At 47.9% G+C, this 27,638-nt stretch overlaps 1 protein-coding gene across 13 annotated transcripts in view; it reads right to left on the bottom strand.

The window, feature by feature from the left end:
• Positions 1-27,638, bottom strand: part of MAPT (microtubule associated protein tau) — a 118,750-nt gene that overhangs the window by 53,410 nt on the left and 37,702 nt on the right. The window lies entirely within an intron of this gene.

A 27,638-nucleotide genomic window follows, 5' to 3' on the forward strand; every position in this document is an offset into this window, starting at 1 on the left:
CTTTAATAAGAATATTTTATTCTTTATCTTAAAATAACTCATAAACTTGAATTTCTGAATTTTTGAGTATGCCCTTTTGCTTTGGTTCATTCATGCTACTCTGGTGGATTATTCCAGGTTTTACATTTTTATCTCTGTAACTTGAGTCTTCTTTTACTTTGATATCTTCCTTTTAAATTATCTAATTATCTCATATTATTTATTTTCTACTTTATATTTATCATATTTGAAACTCCCCTGTTTTAGTTGCTTTTACTTCCTGCCTTTAAACTTTTATAATTTTAATCCTTTAAAATTTAAAGATTTAAAAGTCTTTTAAAATCTCAGTTGTTTTGATTTATTTTACATATTTATTTGATTTATTACATATATTTATTTATTACATATATACATATAAAGACACATAATACATATATGTATTAAAATACATGCAACAAAACATATCTAAATAGACATTTGTTTATTGTATATATTTATTTATTGTATTGATTTACTGTACATATATTTATTTAAATCCTTACATTGTTTCATTTTTTTACTTCGAATTTTCACTCCAGATTCATGTTAGTGTTTCACTTTTTATGCTAATTTTTTGAGATAATTTTCAACTTATAGAAATATGGTAAAAGTTCCTCAGAGAGTTGTTAACCTTTTGTAATCCATTTAAAATGTATTTCCCTGTTATCTTCCATTTTTCTAACCTTTTAGGTGACTTAAAAAAAACTTTCCTTTTTATAATTGTAACTTTTATCATTTTTCATAATTTTTTTAAATTTTTCATAATTTTAACATAAATCTATAATCTTTAATTTTTATTTTTAAAGTTTGGGCTGCCATTTCCCTTTCTTTGTTTTCATTTGTTCTTACCTTCTAAGTTTGTTTACATTCTTTATTTTTTATTTTTTGACTGTGCCATACAGCTGGTGGATATTAGTTCCCTGACTAGGGATTGGATCCACGCCACCTGCGGTAGAAGCGCAGAGAGCAGAAGCACAGAGTCTTAACCAGTGGATCGACAGGGATACCCCTGCATTCTTTACTTTAAATCTCTGCTTTTCTGTTATAACTTGTTAATAGTTACCCTCTCACATTTCTGATCTAATTCCACGGCTGTTTATCAGTGGCCATGGGCGAGCTGGTAACACACGCTGGTGAGGGCAGGGCCCGTCTCCTCCTTGCCTCCACTATACTAGCTCTGGCTTCTGTGATCAGTGAGTAAAGTCTGCCACGGGCGAGGTGTGGTGTGCGGACTTGATGTCATGTACTGTCTAAACGTATTATGAGTTGCAGAATGTTCTCACCTCTGACAACTATTGTACAATGTTGGGCTACAGGGTGGGAGGGTCCACCTGGAGCTGACCTTCCACGTAACACTCGACTGAGGTGGGTGGAGGGGACAGCCAGGCTTCTGACTGCGCTTATACCAGTTGGCCGCTGGCATATTCACGTCCAGCTCCATTCCTCTCTCTTCTAGGCAGGACACGCTGGTGTGGGTGTCTGAGCTCCCTTCTCCCTCCACTATGTAGGATAAGAAGCTGGGATGGCTTAGGAGGGTTCTAAGAATGAGGTCAGTGAGACCTCTTCTGGGTGAGGCAGAGGGTGGGAGGCCTGGCCCCACTTTGGCAGCCACTGCCAATAGAGACGGGGTCCCTTTTCATTCTGACTGAGGTCCCTGACCCTCAAGGAGCTCTTGGGGGGAGGCTCCTGAGGCTGAACATCTCCAAGCCTTTGATATCTCCCCAAGGATGAACAGGATGTTATCCTGGGAAGATCCAAGTCCTCATTCATCCTTCAAGGCTTAGGATTTGGTGGTGATATTCTCTACCCTGAGATATGCTGATGGTCTGTTTTCCTTAGAAAGCCCCAAACATCAGAACCCCTGTGCTAAGAGGAACAGGTTTCATTACCCAAGGAATCAATGACTGCTCCCCACCCAACCCTAGGAAGCAACACCTCCCTTACCACCTCCTAATGAAGCCTGTCTCGGGACCTGCCTGGCCACTGCCCAACTGCCAGTCCCTGAGACTGATCCATGAGTCACCTCGTCTGCTGACTCGCCAGGAGCCCCACCTGGGAACAATGACGACAGCCCAGAAGCACGAGGCCTCCCAAACTGGCTGGAGACGCTTCCCCCGGCCCAGGTGAGCCAGGCCAACCAAATCAGGTCACCCTGTTCAGCCTGCAACTGGTTTTAGTGAATACTCCAGGTGGTGCTAGTGGTAAAGAACCCGCCTGCCAGTAAACAGGAGACATAAGAGATGGTTGCTCATATTTTAAAATCATGGGTTTTGGGGGCTTCCCCGGTAGTCGAGTGGTTAAAACTTCACCTTCCAATGCAGGGCATATGTGTTCAATCCCTGGTCAGGGAAATAAATAAGGTCCTACATGTCTCGAAGCCCAAAAACCAAAACATAAGACAAGAAGCAATATTGTAACAAATTCAATAAAGACTTTAAAAATGGTCCACATCAATATGTATACTTAAAGTTGATTCACGTTGTACAGCAGAAACAAATACAATATTATAAGACAATTACATCCCAATTAAAAATAAAATTTTTTAAATGGTCCACATTAAAAAAAAAAAAAGACAAACTTAAAAAGCATCATGGATTTTGGAGAAAGCAGCTCTTCCCACGGAGCCTGGGAGGTGTGAGGAGCTAGGGACCCACACACGGAGTAACTCACCACCCTCTGCTCATCACTTAAGTCCCAAAGCCCATACTCTAGTTATGCCTGAAAAGATGGGCTCACTGATGAATCTAGTCTTCTGATTACTCAGTGTCGCCGCCCCAGCCCTCCTGCTGAGCTTCCCCACTGCCCAAGCACTGTCCCCATCTGTCAGCTCATTCCTTTGCACAAAGTGAGGAGGGCAAAATGCACCAGGTGGCAGCCAGAATCAGCACAGGTTTGATAATAAGCATGAACTCCAAGTGACCTCAAAGGTATCGAGATGGTACTTAACAGGCAGACTCGGCATCAGTGAAAGCCGAAGCAGTGTTTGTGCACAATGAACCACTTCCCCTTTGTGCTTCCACTCTATTTTCCAAGGTGATCCCACCCCCCTGGCTTATGTCCAGCTCAGAGGGGCTGCTTGTGCTGTGGCTGCCCTGGTCCCTTCCCTGCCCATCTGCACAACGGATGGGATGACACATGTGACGTGGTGGCTGCTTTTCACTTAGATGAGTCTGGAGGTGGGCAAGGTGGCCATTGTGGACTTTGTTCACAGGCATGAGCAGGGAAGCATCAAAGAGGCTCTCTCAGGTCACTTGGGGAGTGATTGGCAGGGCCAATTGGACCGGTAAGAAAGGACTGTTGGCAGGGAGGTGACCGCACTGGTCCAGGCAACAGCAAAAAGGCCGGAACTAGAGAGTAGGAAGAGGGCACGGAAAGGAAGGCATAGGTCCAAGAAGTGTATTTTAGACATTAGACTGCGTTTCAAAATTGGGTTGGGGTCAGAGAGAGAGATCAGAGTCCAGAATTACACCAGAGGTGGGGGCTTGGATGGCTGGGAAAGAGGAAGGGGGTGATACAGTCAGAGGGAACAACATCAGGGGCTAAAACAGCTGGTCAACAAGAGTGGGTTCTGTCTGTAAAATATCGCTGCTCAAAAGAATCCCCCGCACCTCATTTTACTAACTGGTGATTGATTTGATTTAATAAGTTCTAGAAAATAAATTCTGCTCTCCCTCTTGATTTCCATTATAATTTAAATTTTTTAAGTATTCAAGTTTTATTTCTATTTATTTATTTAAAAATATTTTTTGGCCTTGCTGCATAGCATGCAGGATCTTAATTCCCTGACCAGGGATTGAACCCACACCCCTTGCAGTGGAAGCGCAGAGTCCTAACCATTGGGCTGCCAGGGAAGTCCCTATAATTTGAAATTGTTATGGGATTTGAAGGGCTTCCCGGGTTGTGCTAGGGATAAAGAATCTGCCTGTCAATGCAGGAGACACAAGAGACACAGGTTTGACCCCTGGGTCGGGAAGATGCCTTGGAGTAGGAAATGGCACCCCACTCTAGTATCCTTTACATGGAAAATTCCATGGAGAGAGGAGCCTGGTGGATTGGACATGATGGAGAACACTCACTATGGATTTGAAACAAATGGATCTACAACAGAACAGTATTCCACTTTAGTTCCAGGTCAAGAGTCAGCAATTTACTTCTGCCAAGAACCAGATAGTAAGTATGTTAGGTTTGTGGGCTGTGCCTTCTGTTACAACTGCCCACCTCTGCAGCAGGGAAGCAGACATTGGTAATAGATGTATAAATGAATGCGCATGGCTGTGTCTCAATTAGTTTATTTACAGACACTGAAATTTGAGTTGCATAAAATATCATGTGTCACAAAATATTTTTCTTTTCTTTCTTTTCACCATTTGAAAATGTAAACACCATCCTTAGCTAACACCAGACTTGGCCTGTGGACCATAGTTTATAGACTCCTGCTTCTGGCTTTTCCAGTACTTACTCTCCTCTCTCTCTCTCTCTCTCTCTCTCTCTCTCTCTCTATATATATATATATATATATATATCTATAGTGAAGTTTTTTTAACATTGTACATTTTGGTCTCCTCCTATTTTCTCAGTGAGGATTTTTGCAGTGATGTTGTTTTTATAAATAGTATTGTTTCTAAAATTAATTATTTATTTTTGCTGCACCGGGTCTTTGCTGATATGAGTGGACTTTCTCTGGTTGCGGCAAGTGGGGGCTATTCTCCAGCTGAGGTTCGAGGGCTTCTCACTGCAGTCGTTTCTTTTGTTATGAAGCACAGGTTCTAGGGCATGGGGGCTTCAGTAGCTGCAGCTCATGGGCAACAGAGTGCGGACTCAGTAGTTGTGGGCTTGGTTGCCCTGTGGCATGTGGGATCTTCCCAGACCAGGGATCTTCCCGAACTGGTGTCCCCTGCATTGGTAGGCAGATTCTTAACCACTGGACCACCAGGGAAGCCCCCTGATGTTGATTTTTCTTCAGCTGCTTCCAGAGGTTTCAGGGCAGGAGGAGGAGAACTAAGGGTCATTCTGGGGCTTGAGGCCATGCCCCTCTGTTCTGGGGCCTGGGGACAGCATCCGTGGTATAAGCCGGTGTTATGAGCCAGGCTGCCTTAGCTCCATGGAGCAGACGACAAGGTAGTGGGTCTCACTACCCTGGTTCCAATGATCCCCCACTTCCTTACCACCAACACCACCCAGCAAGGCTGGAGAAAGTCAGAAGCACTAAAAAGAAGCTGAAGGAATTGCAAAGAGAAATGAAATCATCCTTAAAAACACAGGCTACTATTCAGTATGCAAAATAAACTGTGAGTCTCAAGTGCCAGTATTTTCCTTTGGGATAAAAAGTGGAATGCATGGGAAGGCCTCTCTAAACAGGGAGGCACCCCACCCCTGCCCCTCCTGCTAACTCCAGGACAGCAAATGGCCTTAGGTTCATGGACCTCCTGATTCAGTGAGACCACCAGAGCTGTCTCTCCAACTCATTGGGCTGGGCCACTTGCTCCTTGCGAATACTTTGGTACCAACAGGTCATATTAAGAAAGACAAGTCCAGGGGACTTCCCTGGTGGTCCGGGATAAAGAATCTGCCTTCCAATGCAGGGGACGTGGGTTTGATAGGTTCAGTCCTTGGGCTGGGAAGATCCCCTTGAGAAGGGGATGGCAGCCCACTCCAGTATTCTTTATTTACTTTTTTATTTGGCTGCACCTGGTCTTAGTTGCAGCATATGGGATCTAGTTCCCTGACCAGGGATCGAACCCAGGTATCCTGCATTGCGAGCTTGGAGTCTTAGCCACTGGACCACCAGGGAAGTCCTTTCTCCAGTATTCTCGCCTGGAGAATTCTCTGGACTAGCGGAGCCTGTAGTGGGCTACAGCCTGTGGGGTCACAAAGAGTCAGACACTGCTGAGCAACTAACACTTTCACTTGCACTAGGAACTGAGATCCCACACGCCTCAGGGCAACGAAGCCCACGTGCCACAACTAGAGAAGCCCGTGTGCCACAACAAACACCCAGCACAACCGGGGGGAAAAAAGAGACAAGTCAGAGTTCTGCAGCATCTGTGAGAGGCTACTCGACATAAGCAGCAAATAGAACCCAGAGGAGGATGTTCTCTGAAAGTAAAATGAAGTAGCTCTTCTGAGTCTCAGGACAGACGCTGAGCACGAGAAGGCAAGTCCCGTCGGGTGGGACCTGTCTGGGTCACTTGTGCACAGATGAGGAATCTGGGAGGTAACCCAGCCAAGGTCACACAGCCGGGAAGAGGGCGATGCCAGGATGCAAAGCCTGTGTCCTGACGGCACACTCAGCAGCCCTCACTGCCGGTTCTTCCAGCCAGGACCATCAAACGGCCCCCAGTTTCCCATCGTGGCAGCACAGGTCTGGGGTGTGGAGGCAGCACTGTCCAGGGCTCACACCCCGAAGCTGTGACTTAGTCACTTCTCCTAGCCTCCTGCATGTCACCCAGTGACCCCGAGCTCCTTTCCTGCTCCGACATCTTATTCTAAGTGGATCGATCAGGCCTGTGTCCTCCGTCTCGGAAGCCCTGGGAGGGTCAGTCACAGGTCAGCAGGAGTCTCTCTAGCCCAGGCCTGGCTGACAGGCAGGGGGCCCTGGCATCCTGGTACAGCTGAGGGTCTGTACACCCAGCCCTGCCTCCCTCCTTTCCCACTGTCACTGATCCCTGGCGTCGCCCTCTGTGAGATTCAAGGGCAGAATGACTTCTCTGGGAGAACTGGACAAAGAACAGATAAACCAACTGACAAATGGCACAACTGCACGTCCAAGACAGCAGACTGAAAAGACAAAAATAAGCATAACTCTGAGGTGGGTACACAACCCAGACAAGCTGTGGTCACCACCCCGTCACAGATCCCTATAATCTAAGAGGCGCGCAGACAGGAAAGTAAACATGCCAAGAGCTGTTGTCCAAAGGCCGTGCTCTGCTTTCTCATTCTTCTAAATCAACCCATCTCTTTCTCAATCTCTCTGATCTCCTCCGTTCTGTTTTCCCAGGCAGTGACCCAGAGGCGCTGGGCTGGAAGGGAAGGAAGAAATTTTAGAGCGGCGGCACAAAAGTTGAGTTAGACCAGGAAATGAAAACGGGCCCCTTTTTTAGGGACCCTTGGAAAAGCACGGCCACCTGACAAGAGAGAGCAAGAACCAGAGGGTCCTGGAGTCTCTCCACGTCATTTTGTAGCTGGTAAATTGAGGCCCGTGATGGGGAAGGGGCTTGTTGAGCTGTTCATGGTGTCTGGTCCTATAGGATCACAAACCCCTAGACTCAGTGGGAGCTTGGGGGCAGTAGGGGAGGTCAGGAAAAGGCAGAAAAGTGTCTGCAGGGCTGAGAGGGGGTGAGAGAGGAACAAAGGGGACAGAGCAGGTGAAGAGAGGCTAAAGGCGAAGACAGGAGAGGGGAAGGGGCTGAAGGCGCAGGGAGGTAGGAACCCCCTGAATCAGACATGACTGCTGCAAACCACTCTTTTTTTTTTTTAAGCAGTTCTCAACTTTTAGGTTGAGCTTTTTTTTTTTTTAAAAAGCACCTATCTGTTCAGCTCTTCCTGTGAATGAGGCACAGTGCTTGCTTTTTAAAAATAATTAATTCATTATTTTGACTGCACGGGGTCTTCGTTGCTGTGTGGACTTCTCTCTAAGTTGCGGCGAGCAGGAGTTACTCTCTAGTTGCGGTGCACGGGCTTCTCACTGCAGTTGCTTCTCTGGTTGCAGAGGACAGGCTCTAGGGCGGACGGGCTTCAGTAGTTGTGGGTCACGGGCTCTAGAGCAGAGGCTCAATAGTTATGGTGCATGGGCCTAGTTGCTTTTTGGTCCCGGTCCAGGAATCCAGTTTGTGTCTCCTGCATCAGCAGGTGAATTCTTTACTACTGAGCCACCAGGAAAACCCCAATCTAGTCTTCTTATTTTATTTTTCTGATTGAAATAAAATCCACACAACACACAAGTCATTTTTACTTTTTTCTTTGGGGCTGCACTTTGCAGCATGTGGATCTTAGTTCCCCGAACTAAGGGATTGAACCTGCACCTCCCTCTAGTAGAAGCTTGGAGTCTTAACCACTGGACCACCATGGAAGTCTGCACAAGTTATCATTGTAGAGTGAGCAACCATCACCTCTATCTCGTTCAGAAACACTTTCATCACCCCAGAAAGAAACCCTGTGTCCATTAAGCACTTCCTCCTCCTCCTCCTCCCCACATGCCCTGCCAACCACTAATCTACTTTCTGTCTCTGTGGATTTACCAGTTTTGGAGATCACACATAAATGGAATCATCTAATACGTGGGCTTTTGTGTCTTGCTTCCTTTGCTTAGCGTAATGTCTTCAGGACTCACTCGTGTTGAGGCACGTGTCAGGACTTCATTCCTCGAATGGTATTTCATTTTGCTTATCCATATATCCAATGATGATTACCCACGGTCTTTTAAGTTTGGAAACAAGATAATATAGAGCTTTTTTTAGTGTGACATTTGTCTGATAATGGTAAAACCAGGGATGGAGGGAGAGGAAAGGTGAGGGCAGGAAGGGGTGGGATGGTGGAAGAGAGGGATGACAAGGACCCTCAAATAAACGTCAACTTCTTCCTTACTTTGCCAAGGTTTCCCCTGGCCTCTCGACCCTCAGGAGCACAGGGATGTGCAGGTGAGACCTCAGGGCCCTTTTGGTCCGGAGGAACAGGGCTTTCCCGGCTGCAAGGTGGATAAATTTTCCACTTGGTAGAGTTCATGTGCTCTGTGTGCTGAGCTCTGCTTAGCTGCAGAGGCAACTTTGTTTTTGATCATTCCAGGCTACCCTCTGAGGCACCCAGAGGTGCATGACGGAACCCCAGGTGCCCAGCCCAGCTCAGAGGTGGCTTCTGCAGCATCCCCAGGAGACCCTGCTCACTATTTGAAGTACACCTGCCATTTTCCTGGACACTTTCCCATGACACAACATTTAGGCTCACCACAAACCTGTGAGACGGGCAGGATGCAAACCCCAGCCAGGTAAAGGGCCCCGAGAGCCTAAGTGACTTGCCTGAGACCACCAGGGCAGCCTGAGACCTGACTCCCTCTGGAGTATAGATTTCTGGCAGTTCAGATGCCTCTCTCTGTCTTCGGTCCCAGGCCTTTGCTCCTACCCATTTCTCCAAGGGGTCTGCGGGTTTCAGCTGACCTGGGGCCATATCTCCCTGAAGGAGATGAAAACCAAATAGCCTTCCTATGCCTACTGCCATTCTTCCTATTCCTCCTAATCGTCTTACCCACAGCAATGCATTCTGATTCTAGAAAGCTCCTCGAGTAAGCCAGGGCAACAGTGGACATGGTTGCTGGCTTTGGAATATGAACATCTGTTTATTCGAGTCCTGACTATAAGCCAGTTGCAGAGACATCAGAGGAAGGGAGGAAGCAGGGGAGAGAGAGAAATGGAATCTCTCTAATACAACAGTCCCATGAGAGTGTTCTCCCCACTTTCTGGATGAGGAAACAGGCTCAGAGAGGTTCAGAAACCTGCTGAGCGTCACACAGCTAGGAAGAGGCAGAGTAGGATAGGATGTGAACTCTGACTTTCTGATGCTAAACTCATGTTTCGGATACTGTATCATATTATTGCCTTCCCAACCAAGAGTTTAAAAACAGCCCTCTTCTCCTCTGCCTTACCCATGGAAATGATCTCGTCCCGGCTGGATGAAGTTAAGAGTCGAGGAGGGAAGAAAACAGCCTGTGTCAGGGGCTGGTCCGGCACCCTGGCTCACGGGCCCCATGCAGGATGCCCTGTCTTTGCAGTCCGCTCCCAGGAGGAGCTTTCTTGTGTCCAAGAGTCCCCTCCCTGGAGGCGCCAGGTGGGCTGTGTCCGGCGTGGCTGCAGCCCTCTAGGGGGCAGCACGTGCCAGGGCCGCGGAGCCCGCTTGCAGCCGCCCAGCCGGCCGCCCAGCTTCTCCCGGAGGCAGCACCGCAGGCTCCCGGCCGCCACCGTGACTCAGCGGAATCGCTGCCCCCAGGTCCGGTAGCGCCATCCAGAAAAAGGATGATCGCCCTTAGACCCCCTCAGATAAAAAAAACTCAACTGGAATTCCAGAGTAGTGATACTGGACAACTTTGGGGCTATACTGAAGTCCCTGAATTGTACACTTCAAAGGGTGGATTTTATGGCATGTGACATATCTCGGTAAAGCTGTTATAAAAAAACAAACACCCTAAATGGAGCGCTCAGATAGTGGAAGATCAAGTAGGGAGAAATCTAAAAATAACCTTAAAATGAACTTGGTTCTCCAAGGTTATTTTTGGCCCCTGCGTCCCCTCATTCCTTTGCTCTGGTCCCTTTTCTGCTCCTTCATGAATTTGCTGTGTGTTCTGGTGAAAAACAGGATTCCCCATAATGACAGGAGCCATGTTTCAAGCATTTTCAAGTATTGGCTCATTTAATTCACACAATTGCCTCTATTACTATGTCTACCTCTACAGGTGGGGAAACGGAGGCACAGAGAGGTTGAGTAACTTGGCCAAGGTTACACAGCAGACGTGTAATGGAGTCACGGCTCTGGTGCCAAGCAGCCTGGCCCCAGAATCAGACTCTGTGAAGCCAACTGGCAACAGTGATTCAATCAAACAGTGATAGAGGTAGCCCATTTTAGGAACATCAGGATCTGCTCAACTGAGCAAAAGCTTTTCTTTTGAAAACTTTCTCTTTTATTTACATTCTATTCCTTAAAACATATCTATTTGGCCATGCCACATCTTAGTGGCAGCACATGGAATCTTTAGTTGCAGCATGTGGGATCTAGTTCCCTGACCAGGGATTGAACCCAGGCCCCCTGCATTGGGAGCACAGAGCCTTAGCCACTGGACTACCTGGTAACCCACTACACTTTATTCTTTAATGTTTACGGTCCAATTGTTTTGCTTTAAGGTATTTACATTTGAGATGAGTGAAGGGCAGGCATAGTAGTTCCCTTGGGGGAGGTGAAGTCTGGGCTCCAGGTCATCAGGAAATCCCTCTGCTTAGGAAGTGGGAAGCCAACTGCATGAGAGAAAGAGAAAGAGTCTCTGGGGTTCAAGTAAACACTGGGCTGGCTCGTGGCAGCTCTGATGCTTCAGATGCTCTTCCCTGACAGCTGGTCCCAACTGGGAGCTGCGTCTCTGTGTTGCTCCCCTCCTCTCACGCCCCTGGCAGACAGGTGGCATCCAGCGCCCCCGCAGCACAGTGAGGTTCTCAGAAGACTTGCTGGAGGGAATAGGGCCTGGCAAACCTCAGAGGAACTCTGCAAGCTGTGCTCACGTCCCATCACTGGGCACCAGAGAATGTTCTAGAACCAAATCTGACCAATAATGCTGATGATCATAATTCCTGGATTTCAAGCAGAATTGCCAAATGAAGCAGAGAGAAGATGAAGGAGCCCAGAGAGAGGAAAGACTTGGGTTGGTGAGGAGAAACTGGAATAATCCCGGGCCTCAATCCAAAGAGAACAATCAACAATTGTCCGAAAGCATGAATGAAGCTGCTTTCTGGGGGGAGGTGGTGCTGCCGTGCATACACGATGTGTCATGGCTGATGTCAGCTGGCTCGTGTCCACCACTCAGAAAATCCACAGATTGTGTTGGAGAGGACAGTTCTGGTCTTAAGTTCAAGGTTTCTGCTTTCTTTTCTTCCACTCCTTTGTAATGCTGGTGTAGCTAAACAGTGCTGGAGCATCTATTAGGGTGATACAGCACGCTTGCGTGGCCTTTGTTTTCAGAACTGCACTAATTTTCCCTCCTAACCCCTTTCTGATAAATTACTGATCAGTTAGCCTTCAATGAGGACACCACTGCCACATGTGGAGGTGGCCTCTGCACCTGTCCCATTCAGGGGCTGCCAGTGGCCTTGGTCACCACTTTCATTCTGAGATGAGTCCCCTGAACTCAGAGCACCAGATGGATAAAAAGGAATCTCTTCTGATGTCAAAGCCAAGAAAATCAGAGCAAAAAAAATTGCTTTTTTTTCCTCCCTTGGGCAAGCCACCCTTAATTGAGAGAGAGGAGAGAATTTATTGTTTTATAAAAGTGATTCATGCCATGCTGTGCTCAGTCCCTTCAGCCATGTCTGACTCTTTGAGACCCCATGGACTGTAGTCCGCCAGGCTCCTCTGTCCATGAGATTCTCCAGGCCAGAGTACTGGAGTGGGTTGCCATGCCCTCCTCCAGGGGATCTTCCCAACCCAGGGATTGAACCCATGTCTCCTATGTCTCCTGCACTGCAGGCAGATTCTTTATCACTGAGCCACCAGGAAACCCCAGAGTCATTATTAAAAAGTCAAATACAAAAACGTGAAAAAAGGAAAGCAAAATAACCACTGTTAACATTCTAGGGAACTTCCTTGCAAACACCTCTCCTATACACACATATAATTTTCCCTAAATGAGATCATATTATACCAGTAGTTTTGTAGCCTACTTTATTTGCTTAATAAATATGCTGATATTAATAAGCTTTATCTTAATTTCTGGTTGATCTCCATTGGATACAATTTCTAGCTTTGCTGTTGTATCTCTGCCCTCCAGCTCTGACAGGCAGCAAGTGGTTCATGACCCAACAGAAGGTTACACTTAAAAAGTGCTGGGGCGGGGGGGACTTTGAAGTCCCCCCACCTTTTTTTAGCCACCTATAATCTTCCCATTTATTAATGGGATACTGTTAACACATATTATATCCCATTAGTGGTCACAACAACCTATGTGAAGGGAGGGTATGTCATTATCTTATTTTCCCCATCTTATACACTGATGCTCAGTAGCCCAGGCTGGGGGAAGGCACGTCATGGCTTTGAATCTGCAGTCTCAGCCTCCAATCTGACACAGGGTGGGTCTTTGGACACCTTTACCGATAAATCACGAAGCCCTAATCCAAAGCTGTGAAGTAAGAGGAGCCATTCTAACCACATCTCTGTCACATGCATGGGTCATCTTAGCCCCATTTTGCAGCTGGGGAAACTGAGGCACAGAGAGGCCCAAGTAGAGGTCATGCCAGAGTTGGGGACAGAGTCTGGCGTGCAGTGATTTGCTGGGAAGCTCAGCTCAGGGATGGGAAGTCGCTGGGAAAGAACGCCGGGTGGAGAGATGTCACAGATGTGAGGACACGGCTGTATCCGATGATGAATGGACCCCTGAGGTCAGGATCTTGCCTCAGCGGCACATTAGGTGCTGGGAAGCCTCTCAGAGGCACCTCGGGCCATTTGCCAAAGAGCATTATGGGTTCTCAGAAGCACCTGCCCCTCGTCAGCCATTCCTAGGGCTGATGAATAGCACTTAGGCTGCCTTCTCTCAAGGCCCTTTGAGAGCACTGCACGGCCTCACCCTCACAGCAGGGGCTGGGGAGGCACCCTCCATCTGGCGCCCAAGGTGAGCTTGGAGGGTTCCTGGCTTCGCTTCCCCTTGGTCCTGGGGCTCTCCCATGAAACGGGGTCTCCTGATCCTGCAGCAACCCCTTTAGAGGCCGCTCAGCCCTAACTCCCCTCGAGGAATGCACCAAGACCAGCTTGTCAACTGCATGAATGGCTGGGTTCCTTGAGCCCTTGGTTTGGGCTCAAACCAAGGTATGGGCATGCACGCACATGCTCAATTGCTGAGTTGTGTCCACCTCTTTGAGACCCCGTGGACTGTAACCTGCCGGGCTTCTCTGTCTATGGGATTTCCCAGGCAAGAATACTGGAGTGAGTTGTCATTTCCTCCTCCAGGGGATCTTCTCAATCTCGGGATCGAACCCGAATCTCCTGCCTTGGCAGGCGGAGTCTTTATCACTGAGCCACCTGGGAAGCCCCAAGGTGTAGGCAGTGGCTCCATATCTTCCCTTGAGGAACTGGACCCTTGTTCCCGGTTCAGATGGATGTGGGTATAAAGGACACGTGGTGTGGAGTCCAAAGCACTGGGTTCAAGGCGTAATAGGGACCACTCTCTGGCTGGTTGATGCTGGGCCAGTCACTTGCCATCTCTGAGCCACAGATTCTTCATTTGTAACCCGGGCATGAGGACAGCTGTGTCACAGGATGGCTGTGAGGATCACTGGAAAAATGCATGTGAGATCATTTGAACTGTGATGTTCTAGACTGATGTTCGGTACCGTTTTCATGACGTGTGGGTTTTGAGCAAGGGGAAGATATTTGAGGTTGGGGGAGTGAAGGCCCAACCTGAAGGGATAAAAACTGGGGTCAATACAAAAGCCTTTATGCTTCTGCCCTGAAGGAGGAAGAGGAACAGCATGGAGGTGTGAGAGGCCGCTCTGGGTCAGCCCCGGGTGAAGAGGAGCCTGAGGGTCTCAGAGGGTCTCGGAGGTGATGGAATGAAGGTGTTAGGGAAGAACTGGGGAGTCTCTGCTCCCTACCCCTCCCAGTGCTGGCGCTTGGAGCATAAGACAGGGGAGATGGTGAGGGAGGTGATGCCAAGGAGATGACGTGGGAGCTGATCCCAAGAAGATGATGCGGGAGGTGATGCTGGGGAGGTGATGCGGGAGGTGATGCAGGGAGAGATGAACCATCCTCACCAGGCTCAGCAGCGAGGCAGGCGGGGTTTGAGAGGCCATCTGGAATGACCAGAAACTGGCTCTTTTTGCCACAGCACTTCATTAGATGGAACAACAAGAAGAAATGGAGGGGTAAGGAAGTGAGGACAGGAAGGCGATAGTTCTGAAGATGTTTTTGTTTCTATTTTTTGAGTCTGAGGACACACCCTGAAGAACTTGGGGCACAGAGGGATGGCCGAGACTGTCTCTAATCAGCACTGTCCCTCAGTAATGAGCAACCTGAACTCAGCACGGCTCAAAGGACGGAAAATAAACAGTGTCTTCTGAACACACATAAGATATGCCACCAGCTCAAGAACACTGCCCCTGAAATCTCCCCCTTGACAGAGGTGCCCACATGGCATCAGGGCCAGACTTAGCGACAGGGCAGTGTGGGGGCTGGGAGCACCCACACACTGGGGCCAGGCGGTCTGGGTTCCCAGCTGGGTGACCTTGGGTAAGTCACTCAGCCTCTCAGAGCCCCCGCTGCCTCATCTATAAAACATGGGGATTAACCGACTTGATTTATATCAAGTGCTTAGGACCATCACTGGCTAACAGTAAACGAGATCAAAGTCCCAGGGGTGGTTATTATCATGACAACCTTATCACCTATTATCTGAGCCAAACCTTCCTGTATCCTGCTTGCATTTTCAGACTAAACAGCATCTCAGGGCTCAGAGCCCCGCCCCACTTGGATCCAACAACACGTGGTGACCCCTTGGCCGTCCCCGAGGCAGCCTCTGGCCAGGCAGGGCAGATGGTATGCCCAGTGAGATCACTCCCGGATCCCGTGACGCCTGGAGACCGGGCCAAAACCCTGTCCCAGGGCACCCTGTGTGATGCTGACCCCGTGTGAGGAGGACGGACAGGGGAGAAACAAACACGCTGGCATAGACAGCACTCCATCCTGAATCACCAACGGGATAAAGCCGTTTTGGAAATGTGCACGCACAGAACGTTTATAAACAAGAAAATAGCGCAGATATGCCTATGTGCAAACCAGAAATCGTAAAGGATTATATGCTCTGGGAAGGGACGTGGAATCAGGGAGGCTTTCTCTTGTTGTTGTATACATTTTGGTTTTATTATACTGTTTTCTAGACATGTATTATGTTTTAAATCTGATGAAAAGCAATAAGTACATTCTCCTTTTGTCAAAACAAAGCACCCTGCAACAAAGTCAACGGTTTGTCCCACAGTGTGCTGCTCCTTTTAAAAAATAGTTATTATTTAAAAAAAATTTATTTATTTATGTGGCTGTGCCAGGTCTTAGTTGCAGCTTGTGGGATCTAGTTCCCTGACCAGGGATTGAACCCAGACCCCCTGCATTGGGAGTGAGGAATCTTAGCCACTGGACCACCAGAGAAGTCCCTGCGCTACACCTTTTATTCACAAATCACAAATTGCCTGTGCCACCGGCATGGCTGGGGGCTCAAGGTGAATAAGAGGCTTAACACTGGTTCTAGGCATCAGTGTGATGTAATTAATCATGTCTGTGATCAATCACAAAGTCAGAGGCTGCCTAGGGGGACACTGTGTGGGGGTGTTCTTACCTGGGGCTAGAGAACCACCACCAGAGGTGCCTGATGAGGGGATGGGGGGCACTGGGGAAGGCCTACAGAGCCAGTGGAGGCCCCTGGATGGGGAAGCTTCATGCACTGGAAGCAAAGTGATGACACAAAGAGACAGGCTTCGATAGCAGCTGACATGCAGTCTTTCAGGTACACATTTAATGCAGAGAGCCAGGGACACCTGGACACAGCACTCTGTCACAAACCCTTGCCTATCACAAGCATAATTCTCTGAGATCGAGTGACACGTCTGAACACACTGGGGAGCTGTAGTTGTTAATGTATTAACATCTGCTGTTGTTCAGTCACTAAATTTTGTCTGATTCTTTGCGACCCCATGGACTGTAGCCCACCAGGCTCCTCTGACCGTGATTTCCCAGGCAAGAATACTGGAGTGGGCTGCCATTTCCATCTCCAGGGGATTTTCCCGACCCAGGGATTGAACCTGTGTCTCCTGCACTGGCAGGCAGAGTCTTTACTGCCGAGGCACCTGGGGAAGCCTGTATTCTCATCTACCTTGTTCCAAAAGGAGATCTAGAGAAGCAGGGAGGTGAGGAGCCCCAGCAAAGCTGAAGTTACAGCCTTAGGAGCCCTAGAAAATGTAACTTCCAAATACAATGTGTGTGTAAGTGTCCATAGCTACATAAGAATACAAAAATAAAGGCTCTTTAGATAAAGGGGGAAACCAGGCAATTTTGCCACATCTATTAAGGTTGGGAAAGTAGTTTCAATATTTGTCAATAAAACTTCTCATTGAAATTAAAATAAGAAAATGAAACTATTACCCAGCATGGGACCCTGGGGCATGCTCTCTTATTTGGATAAAATAACTGTGCTTGACAAAGTGGAGTACGGTGGAAAACAGGAAGTTGTATGGAGTGAAGAAATGACCTTGAAAGAAAGAATTTCAACACAGCTTTGGAACCAGAGCCGATCCAGGCGTACACATATCTGGATCAATTAAAATGGACACATGAGAAATTCAGATCAGGGAGAAACAGGCAATGAGACCAAGGTCACATATTTAAGCCCTGAACCCCCCAAGTATTTATTTCAGAAAAAGCACAGGCAGCCTTGGTTGGTTGCAAAACACCCATTATTCAACAGAAAGGCCGGGACATCGTTTCTGTTCAGAAATATAAGTTACAGTCAGGGAGGGAAGACAGACAGAACGAGCATATGAGAGAGAAAAGGCTGGCGAGAAAGAACTAAGAACTTACAGACAAAATCCTTCTTGGAAAAGGAGAAAACACTACACCTGGGGGTGGAAGCCCAGGGGCCCCTGCAGGCCTGCCAGTCATGAAGCAGAGAACAGAGCAGACTCGGAGCTGTCGCCCCCGCCCTCTTCTGAGTTGCTCCTGGGTCTCTTAGTCTCATAAATTACCATCAAAATCGAAACCATACAGAAATACTAAAACCCACCGCATTGTAACTTTAAATGTGTGGTTTTATGGTACGTGAAACATCATCTCAATAAAGATGTTTTCAAAACATTACAGAAGAGGTTCAAAGTCAAATTTATTTTCTTTTGCTAAATATAAAAATACATTTGCCCTCTAACCTTCCCGTAAGGAGGTAGAGCCCTCTACCCGTGGTTCTCCCGTGGTAGCAAGTGGTTCTCCCTGAGGAACGGCCAGGATGAAGCAGCGTGTGAACAAACCTTGCTGCTGGGCCAACCAGCTTTGGCCCAAATCTAACCCCCGGGGGGAGCCTGGGATAAACCATGAAGGTGACTTTGCAGTGTTTGTATGGTCTGAGAAGCTTTACCTTATGGTGGGCAACAATCTCCACCCCCCCCCCCCCACCATTCAATGGTCATGAAAGTGTAAGTTGCTCAGTCGTGTCCGACTCTTTGTGACCCCACGGACTATACAGTCCATGGAATTCTCCAGGCCAGAGTACTGGAGTGGGTGGCCTTTCCCTGGGCTTCCCTGGTGGCTCAGCTGGTAAAGAATCCGCCTGCAATGTGGGAGACCTGGGTTCGATCCCTGGGTTGGGAAGATCCACTGGAGAAGCGAAATGCTACCCACTGCAGTATTCTGGCCTGGAGAATTCCATGGGCAAAGAGTCGGACATGACTGACTTTCAATGGTTCTAGTCTCCATAGAACGAGGGGTTATGGATGAAGAGGCGTGCCAGGGAAAGCACTTGTCCAAAGGGCCCCTTCCCAGGTGGGCAGGCAGGCTGTCAGGGGTGGGAGGTCAACACGTCTTCCCAGGGGAGCTGCAGAGGCCTCCCTGTTAAAACCCAGAGTTGTAAACACACAGCAGAAAGAGAAAAAATGAACTTCCCTGGCAGTCCAGTGGTTAAGACTTTGTCTTCTAATGCAGGGGGTGAGGATTCGATCCCTGGTTGAGGAGCTAAGACCCCACATGCCTCATAGCCAAAAAACCAAAACATAAGACAGAAGTAGTATTGTAACAAATTCAATAAAGATTTCTAAAATGGTCCATATTTAAAAAAAAAAAAAAAAAGATCTTAAAAAAAGAGTGGGAAAATGAATTGCTTGCCTGGGGAAGCTGTTGTGCTACAGAGATGGAGAATGGGTATCTGAGGGGCCCCTCCAGGTCAATAAGCCCAGGCAGCATTCACCATCCCACCCCTGCAAAGATCAGGGTGAGCAGAGGATGAGGCAGGCAAGGCTTTCTCTCTCTCTCTCTCTCACACACACACACATACACTAGGTACCTTGGGGAAATGGAAACACCACAACTCCCTCACTTGCAAAGAATTCACCACACACATCTCCCTGACCTCACCCCTGAGATTAGGCTGGAAACATGCATTCTCAAGACATGGGTAGGAGTCTATTACCTACCTGGCCTCTTTCCACTCAACATTTGGGCTGGTCTTTCCTGTTGTACCTGTCATATCATACTCTAATTGTACCCACTTAGTCTCCCCATTAGAATGAAAGCTCCTGGAGGGTGGAGACTCCTGTACTTATTTTTTTTAAACCACTGTAAACAGTTCAGTGGGCTTTCCCCAGTGTCTCAGTGGTAAAGAGTCCACCTGCCAAGGCAGGAGATGCAGGAGACTTGGGTTCAATCCCTGGGTTGGGAAGATCCCTGGAGGAGGAAATGGCATCCCACTCCAGTATTCTTGCCTGGGAAATCCTGTAGTCAGAGGAGCCTGGTGGGCTACAGTCCATGGGGTGGCAAAGAGTCAGACACGACTGAGCGACTGAGCACAAACCACTCAGTACATAGTGCAGAGCTCAGCATGGAGTCTGCGCTCAATGTATCTTCCCCGATGGATGGACTGAAAGCCCTCCACGTGCAACCCTAAGTGCTGCACGCTCTCACCCTCAGGCCTTTGCTCCAGCTGGTCTCCGTCAGGAAAGTCCTGTCTTCTGCACCTCTTCCCCTTTGTCTGGCTAACTCCTACTCAAGCTTCGGGCTCCATCAAAGCAGTCATTGCTTCTAGAAGCCCTTCCTGACTCTGCCAAACTCCTTCACGGGCGCCCCTCACAAACATTCACCCAGTGCTGTAATCCTCTGGGATGTTGATGCTCTTAGGATGGAAGGGCCATAGCCACCCCCTCCACCATCACGTCTTCAGCACCTGGCCTCATACCTGGCAGGAGGAAGGCCCCAGTGATGCTGCTGAACCAAGGAGTATGGGGTCAGGGAGAGGGTCCTGGTGGGATGGAGGAAGAGACAACATGAATAGATGATACTTCCCCAGCTCATAGTCAGTTGCAAATCTGAGGGCTGACTTGCTCTCTTGCGTAGGCCACCCCAGCTCCCTGGATAACTATCTCTCACACCTCATTGAAGAGCATATTCCTCTGTGATGGGGGAAGAGACTCAAATTCTCTCCCCTCTTTGTAAACCTCAAGGGACCAAATTAAATGAGATGTAACTGCCGTGTCCACAGGGTGTTAGTTAACCAGGAATGACCTTGAGTTTGTCATCTTTGTCATCAAGGTCTGTCCAACTCTGGTTCCTTCTCCTCCTGCCTCCAAAACAGACTTGTTCTTCAGGCATCTGTCTGGGGGTCCCCGCTTGCCTAGGTTAGAATCCCAGAGTCCTGGATTCTAAGCTTGGAATGGACCTTAAAGAAAGAGCCCCACAGGGACTTCCCTGGTGGTTCAGTGGTTAAGAATCTGCTTGCCAAAGCAGGGGATGCAGGTTCGATCTCTGGTCCGGGAAGATCCCACATGACACAGAGCAACTAATCCCATGGGCCACAACTACTGAACCCTCGAGCTCTAGAGCCCATGTTCTGCAGCAGGAGAAACCACTGCGATGAGAAGCCAGCGCACTGCAACTGAAGAGCAGCCCCTGCTTGCTGCAACTAGAGAAAGCCCATGAGCAACACCAAAGACCCAGTGCAGCCAAAGAAGAAAGAAAGCCCCACACTAGCACAGAGAGGTGAAGTAACTTGCTCTAAGTCACACATTCAGTCAGGGGTGAAGCCAGGATTCAAACCTGTCAGCAGCACATTTCACTGAAGACACGCCAAGTAAGGCAGAAACACTGTTTTCCAAGCATCAGATCCATGCACTTGATAATACAAGTCAAGTGCAGTTCTGCTTAGAAAATACCATGACATTTTTGCCATTAAATTAGGAACTTGTGGTCTAGAGGCCATCTTTATCCCTTTTCATAGGTTTTTCTACTCTCTGTTCTCCGAGGGTCCCCACTACAGTTCTAGGACATCTCATCTGTGCTTCCCGTTCTGTGTGCTCAGTTGCTTGGTCATGTCCAACTCTTTGTGACCCCATGGAGTGTATCCCGCCAGGCTCCTCTGTCCATGGGATTCTCCAGGTAAGAATACTGGAGTGAGTTGCCATTTCCTCTTCTAGGGGATCTTCCTGACCTAGGGATTGAACAGGCATCTCTTGTGTTGGCAGATGGATTCTTTTACTACTGAGCCACCTTTGGGGAGGAGAAAAATAATCTGATTCCTCCAAGTTACACACAGGATGAACAAATATACAAGAAAATGAGTTCACTGAGAACAGAGTAAAGATCAATGAACTCCTCTTTCCACGGAAGAAGAAAAAGGACACCAGAGTCTGAAACATACTCAGAGGAACCCTTGTCAATGCAGACTGTGCACGAAATCCAGGGCTCTCTTCAGGTGTGACCCCAGGGACATTTTGGGAGTGGGTATCCCTGCCCTGTGACAGGGTCCAAGGACACTCAGGATGAAGCCACATCATACGATTCTCTGTCACCAACACTTCAATTTCTCGGCTCAAGAGAAAAAGCAAAAGTAATTAGAAACCTCCTTGTAAAAGACCATTTGCAATTAAAGAGCACTGTGCTTTCCTTTTCATCCTGTGGGTTATTGTTCAGACAGTATTTTCCAGCAAGCCATGAAACGTTGATTGATAAGCAATATTCCAGGCACAAAGAATGTCTAAGCACCATAAGCCAGTGATTTAAAGGCTTGTTCTAGGTGAAAGAATACAAGATGAGATACTGCAAAAGGGCTGCAAAGGATCTGATTTTATTTAGGAAAATCTAGTTTTAAAAAAGTGCAGTGAAACTAAGGATATTACAGATATAACTCAGATTACTTGCATCTTAATTTAAATATTTATCCCATCTCTTCCAGATCTTGTTGAAAAAGATTAGTTAGTAATCTTCTATTAAGTAAAAATATGTGTTTGCATTTAGTTAACATGTTAGACAGAATAAAGGCATCTTAAAGATGTCCACATCCACATCCTAATCTCCTTGTTACTTTATGCAAGATTAAGGTTGCAGATGGGATTAAAGTTGCTAATCAATTGACTTTAAGATTATTCTGGATTATTTAGGTGGGTCCAATGTAATCACAAGGGCCCATGTGAAAGATGGAGGTAGGGAAGTGGTGTCAGAGTGATGGGACTTGAGACAACCAGTCAAGTTGACTTTGAAGATGGATGTGACCATGAGCCAAGGAAGTTGGAAAAGGCAAGAAATTCAGCCCTAAACCCTCCAGAAAGAAATGCAGCCTGCCATCACCTTGATTTTAGCCCCCAGAGCTCCTGTCAGACCTCTGACACCCCTACAACTGTCAGATAAAATAACTGTCAGATGAAATAACCTAGTTTAAGCCACTAAGTCTGTGGTAGTTTGTTACGGAAGCAAATAGAAAATTACCAGTTAATTTCTGTAAGTCTGTTCATTAATGTGGACCAGCACATTCATAACAACTTGATTTTGGGAAAAGGGAGGAAAGAAATGGACATGGATGGCGCACATGCCACGTGGCAGGGATCACACCAGGCCCGGTGGCATGGACCATCACATGGTCTCCCCCACCCTCGGGCCAGGTCAGCACTGACAGCTCCAGCGTGCCACCAACGGCTCTGAACCTCCAGGAGGTTAAGGCGGTATCTAAGGGTTCAGCTGGAAAAGTGGTGGAGCCAGAGTGTGAATCAGGTTTGCTGGCCTCCAGAACACTTTCTATTTTTCTTTCTTTTTTTTTTTTTTTGGCCATGCTGTGTGGCATCCAGGATCTTAGCTCCCAGCCCAGGGACCGAACTCGAACCCCACTGAAGTGGAAGCATGGAGTCGTAACCACTGGACCATCAGGAACGTCCCAAAGAGTGCTTTCTATTTCATGGTGTCAACTTCCTTTCGACCCAAGTTAAAGGGGACAAAAACCCACAGGGCCTGCTCTGTCCGACTGTGCATATGGATGCCCCAGTGTGGTGACCACATCCTCCCCATGGGCCCCGCGGGGCCCCTCCTCCCTTCTCCCTCCCCTGTCAGCACCCACCACCTTCCCAGAGGGAATGGGGTTGGAGACCAGGGCAGAGGTGGAGGAGGCTTCTCGCCACAGCTCTGGTCCTTCCATGGCCCCACCCTCTGCACCGTCCATTGGAGAAGCACAGAGACAGAAGTAGTAAAATGCACCGTGGTCTGTGCTGGAGGGAGGAAGTGACTGCAGGAGCGGAGTCTGACCCATAAACCACACTGATGACGGCCCATGGAGGAGCTCTCATACCACACACGTATTTGCAGACTAGGAGTGGGCGTGCACGGGACAGGGAAGGCTCCTTTTCCACTCTGAATGGTGGACTGGATGGAAGAACGCTCGTCTCTCAAGTGGGGAGAGATGGAACCGGAACCATCTCTCTGGGCATCTCACACCCCCCAGACAACCCCAAACACGCATGCGCCGCGTAACCAGGTGGCTCTCGCTGCCTCCTGAGTGTTCAAGTAACACACCTGAGATTTGCTCTGGGCGCAAATGTGGGTAGTTAATCATGCGAGGAGGGGAGAGCCTGTTCCAATCAAAGGACAGAATCCAGTTAATTAAGAGCAAAGCTTTGTGCTTGAAAAGGCACACACTCAGACCCATCCATTAGTCTCTTTGGTTTAAGATGAATTTTAAATCAAAGCTGTCAAGCTGAGGCTGTAAGAAGCATCTATTATTAACAGACAGAGAGAAAAGTGGGCTAAGTGACAGGCTCACCAATCACCACATGCTTGGTGGTGGATTTGGGAGCCAATTCAGACATGTCAGCTGTGTCATAAATAAAGTTTATAGCAGCTTTCAGGGTATAAAATGCATTACTGATGCTGAACTCAGGGGCTGTGTCTATCAGCACTGCGCCCATGTATGTGTACATATGCCCTGCAGTCCCAAAGGCATACCTTTGGGCAGGAGGGTGAGTCAGCCAGGGAGACGATGCCCTAAACAGGACAGAGCCATCCTACTGGCCCAGCCATGGGTGAGCAGTTAGGGGAAACTCAGGGACCAGGGTAGTGAGCAGATTATGAGAAAGGCAGGTACCAGCCCCCACCAGGGGGCAGAGGTGGCCCCTGCCCATGGATAGACTCAGTCTGGCCAGAGAGATACACAGGCAAATACTGAGTGACAGGGTAATTTCAGAGCAACTCTAAAGTCAGCTCCATTTTTGGAATGCTGCCTCCCGTAGGTGGGGGCTCCAGGATGGAAGACTTCTTGAGGTCTAGTTTGGGAGGGGAGACAAAGAGATAAATACTGATCAAGGCCATGGGTCAGAAGAGAGAAGGCAAATTGCCTTGTGTCCCAAGAGTCTGTGATTCTATGAGCTGAGTATGGAATAGGTGCCAGAGGCAAAGGTGTAGCACCTGAAAAGAGCTGGGGGTCGAGAAGGCTCGAGGAGGCTCTGGAAAGAATGTGAGCTTGAGGGACTTCCCTAGTGGTCCAGTGGTTAAGACTTTGCCTTCCAATGCAGGGGGTGAGGGTTCAATCCCTGGCAGGGAGTTAAGATCCCACCTGCCTCGGGGCCAAAAAACTAAAATATAAAACAGAAGCAATCTTGTAACAGATTCAATAAAGACTTTAAGAATGGTCCACATCAAAAAACATCATTTAATAAAAGGTGAGCTTGAGCTAAGACTTGAAGGGAAGGCAGGCTTAGAGGGACAAACTCCTTCCTCTGGGCTGGTGAGGGGTAGAGACAGGGTTACTGACAGGCAAAGTGGGGGTCATCACTGGGCAAAGGAACATCATTGATCAAAGGGGTGATGCTTCAGAGACAAGACATTTTGGGGGAGTCCAGCTCTGAGAGACTTGAGGCCAGAAGCTAACGAGGAGCCAACATCAGGGGAACAGCTCCCAACAGGCTTCTCTGAGGCAGCCTTGCTAGTTGGAATTTAACAAAGAACAAAAAGCATGCATCCTGCACATTTGGCTCTGGGGAAAGTGTTGGAGCTGTTAATTCCTGCAGAGTCCAAATTCCTGCACCACGTCTAAGTTCCAAGGGGGTGGCAAGTAGACTGGCCCTGGCTGTGTGCCCACCTCTGACCCCCTTCCAGGGTGACCCCTGGACCAGAAGCAGCAGCAGGTTACATAACCAAGCCATGGAGAGGCCTTGGCCAGAACCACCTCATTAGAAAAGGCTACAGCAGCAAAAAGGTTTGTGAGGAAAAAGGGGGGTGGGGCAAGAAGGAGAGGGAACAGTTGGGGTGGAGGGTTGAGAGAGGAGACAGCATCATGGCGCCGAGAAGGGGGTGCCCAGAGTCACCCGAGGGAATAGAATGCCTTTTGGAAGAGACAGTTCTCAGCACATCATTAGTTGTTAAGGTCAGCAGACCCTAGGGAATTCTTTGATGGTTCAGTGGTTAGGACTCCACGCTCTCACTGCTGAGGGAAGGACCCAGCTTCCATCCTTGGTCAGGGAATTAAAATAGTGTAAGTTGCAGGGCATGGACAAAAATAAAGTAAATAAATAAGTAAGCAGGTCAGCAAACCCTACAACAATTAGTTTTCAAATTCTGGTAAAGGGCTCCTGGGCACAGTGACCTTCCCTAGAGAGGTCAGCCCTGGGAGGCTGCCACTGCATACAGTTACCTCCTCAATCTCGCTTATGTCTTTCCAACGAGAAAAGCAGAAAAACATGCATAATTATCTAAATAGAAGGGTTCTCTTTGTTTTTCCCAATTATTATTCTTTTATTTGTGTGTGCTCAGTCGTGCCTGACTCTCTGCAACCCCATGGACTGTAGCCCACCAGGCTCCTCTGTTCATGGGGTTCTCCAGGCAAGAATACTGGAGTGGGTTGCCATGCCCTCCTCCAGGGCATCTTCCTGACCCAGGGATTGAACCTGCGTCTCTTGCATCTCCTGCATTGACAGATGGATTCTTTACCACTGAGCCACAAGGGAAGCCCTGCTTTTCCCAATTATTAACCTGTGATTGTTAAATATGTGGAAGGATCAGCAGTCCTTCTAAGAGGGTGAGAATGGTTAGCCTTGGGCTCAGGGTCCATCTTCTGTCTGGTAAAGAGATGATTCCACTTTGCAGAGGAGGCAAAAGAGAAGTTGAGCAAGTTGCCCTAAGTCACCTGGCTGGTCAATGGCCAAGTAAGGCAAGACATTAGCTTCTGTCTCTGACATTGTTTTAATTTAGTAGAGGGCTGTACCACAGGCTCAGAAAGCAGCTGTCCATTTTCCAGAGGTTTCCAGATTGACTTTACATCAATGGAGAAGTGCTCCAGCCATGCTTGCTCTGTGCTGCCTGCAATATCTAGCTGGTGGCTGTCAGCAAGCAAAAGGTTAGGAGGCACCTGTAGAACTCACATTCTCAACCATATGTCGGTATCATTTGGGCAATTGTCCAAGAAAAGGGTTGTTTTTTTTAAAAGTTAAAGTAAAACCCAAAACATAAACTACTCTGCAGAAAAGAATACATGCATCATTAGATCCAACACACCCCACTGAAATATCCTAATGAGCGCCAAGGCTCATAAATTAAAGAAACAAATGAATAATGCAAAGTATAAGCAACAAATGAAACCTCTCTCTGAATTCAGAATAAATCTACTGCAAGTGGCTGGAGATGATAATATTATTCCTAAGAAAAACCTGCTAGGATTTAGTTCAAGCTCATTTTGTAGCTCAATTGCTCATGTCAACCTTCTCAAATCTAACATTTTATTGCTTGTCTATTTTTTTTTAAAGGAAATCCATAGGGACTGGACTTCCCCGGTGGCTCAGTGGTAAAGAATCTGTCTGCAATACAAGAGACACAGGACACACGGGTTTGATTCTGGGTTGGAAAGATCTTTCAGAGGAGGGCATGACGACCCACTCCAGTATTCTTGCCTGGAGAATCCCATGGATAAGGCTACAGTCCATGGGGTTGCAAAGAGTCAGATATGACTGAAGCGATTGAGCACACACACACACATGCATGCACTTAGGGACTTCCCTAGTGGTCCAGTGGCAGACGTCTAACTCCCAATGCAGGGGGCCCGGGGTTCCATCCTTAGTTAGGGAGCTAGATTCCACATGCCACAACTAAGAGTTCGCAGGCCACAACTAAAGATCCCACATATTGTAACTGAGACCCAGTACAGCCAATAAATAAATACTTTTTTTAAAAAAGGAAATTAAAAAAACCCCTCAAACCACACACACACACACAAAAGGAAACACACATAACAGTGCAAAAGTTCCATCAGGAACATGTTAGGATGCAGAGACTCTTAGCAGCACGAGGAGAGCTGGTCCTGTCCAGAGAGAAGCTCTAGGGACCTGGGATCTAGCCAGCAGACTAACCTTTTCTGAACTCACCAGCATTGCCTCCGTTTGCTCAGTCCTAGGAGGATTGCCGGAGATGTTCTATCATCTCCCTTCAGCTCCACCAGGAGGACCAGGGCCTGGATATGATCCTGGGACCAAGCCTAGGGTGGAGGGAGGGCTGCACATGACAAGCTAGAAAAGGGTGGACTGACTGTAGAGAATTCAGAAACAATAATAAAACTGATGAGAAGTCAGCCTGCTTCCTATGAGCATCACGTGTTGGAAATCCTCAACAACATCAGTGATAACATTCTCCTCCCTGAAAAATGTCTTACGGTCTAGGCTGTGAACAACTGGTGCCAAAGCTCTTGAGTGTCAATAATACATATGTATGTTCAAATTCGCACACGTAAAAACGAGTCCTTCCTTGTCTTCTCCGTGGAAGTCATTTGGAGAATTCCAAGTTATTCAGTCGGCCTCAACATATTCTGAGTCGGCTCCATATGGCTGTTGGGAAGAAATCCCTAACAGTTCAGCATTTCCAGCCTGTTTCAGGCGACTTTTGTGTTTCCAACCTTAAAT

Source organism: Muntiacus reevesi, chromosome 18 (genome assembly GCF_963930625.1).
Source record: "Muntiacus reevesi chromosome 18, mMunRee1.1, whole genome shotgun sequence".
In the NCBI taxonomy this organism is placed as follows: Eukaryota; Metazoa; Chordata; class Mammalia; order Artiodactyla; family Cervidae; genus Muntiacus; species Muntiacus reevesi.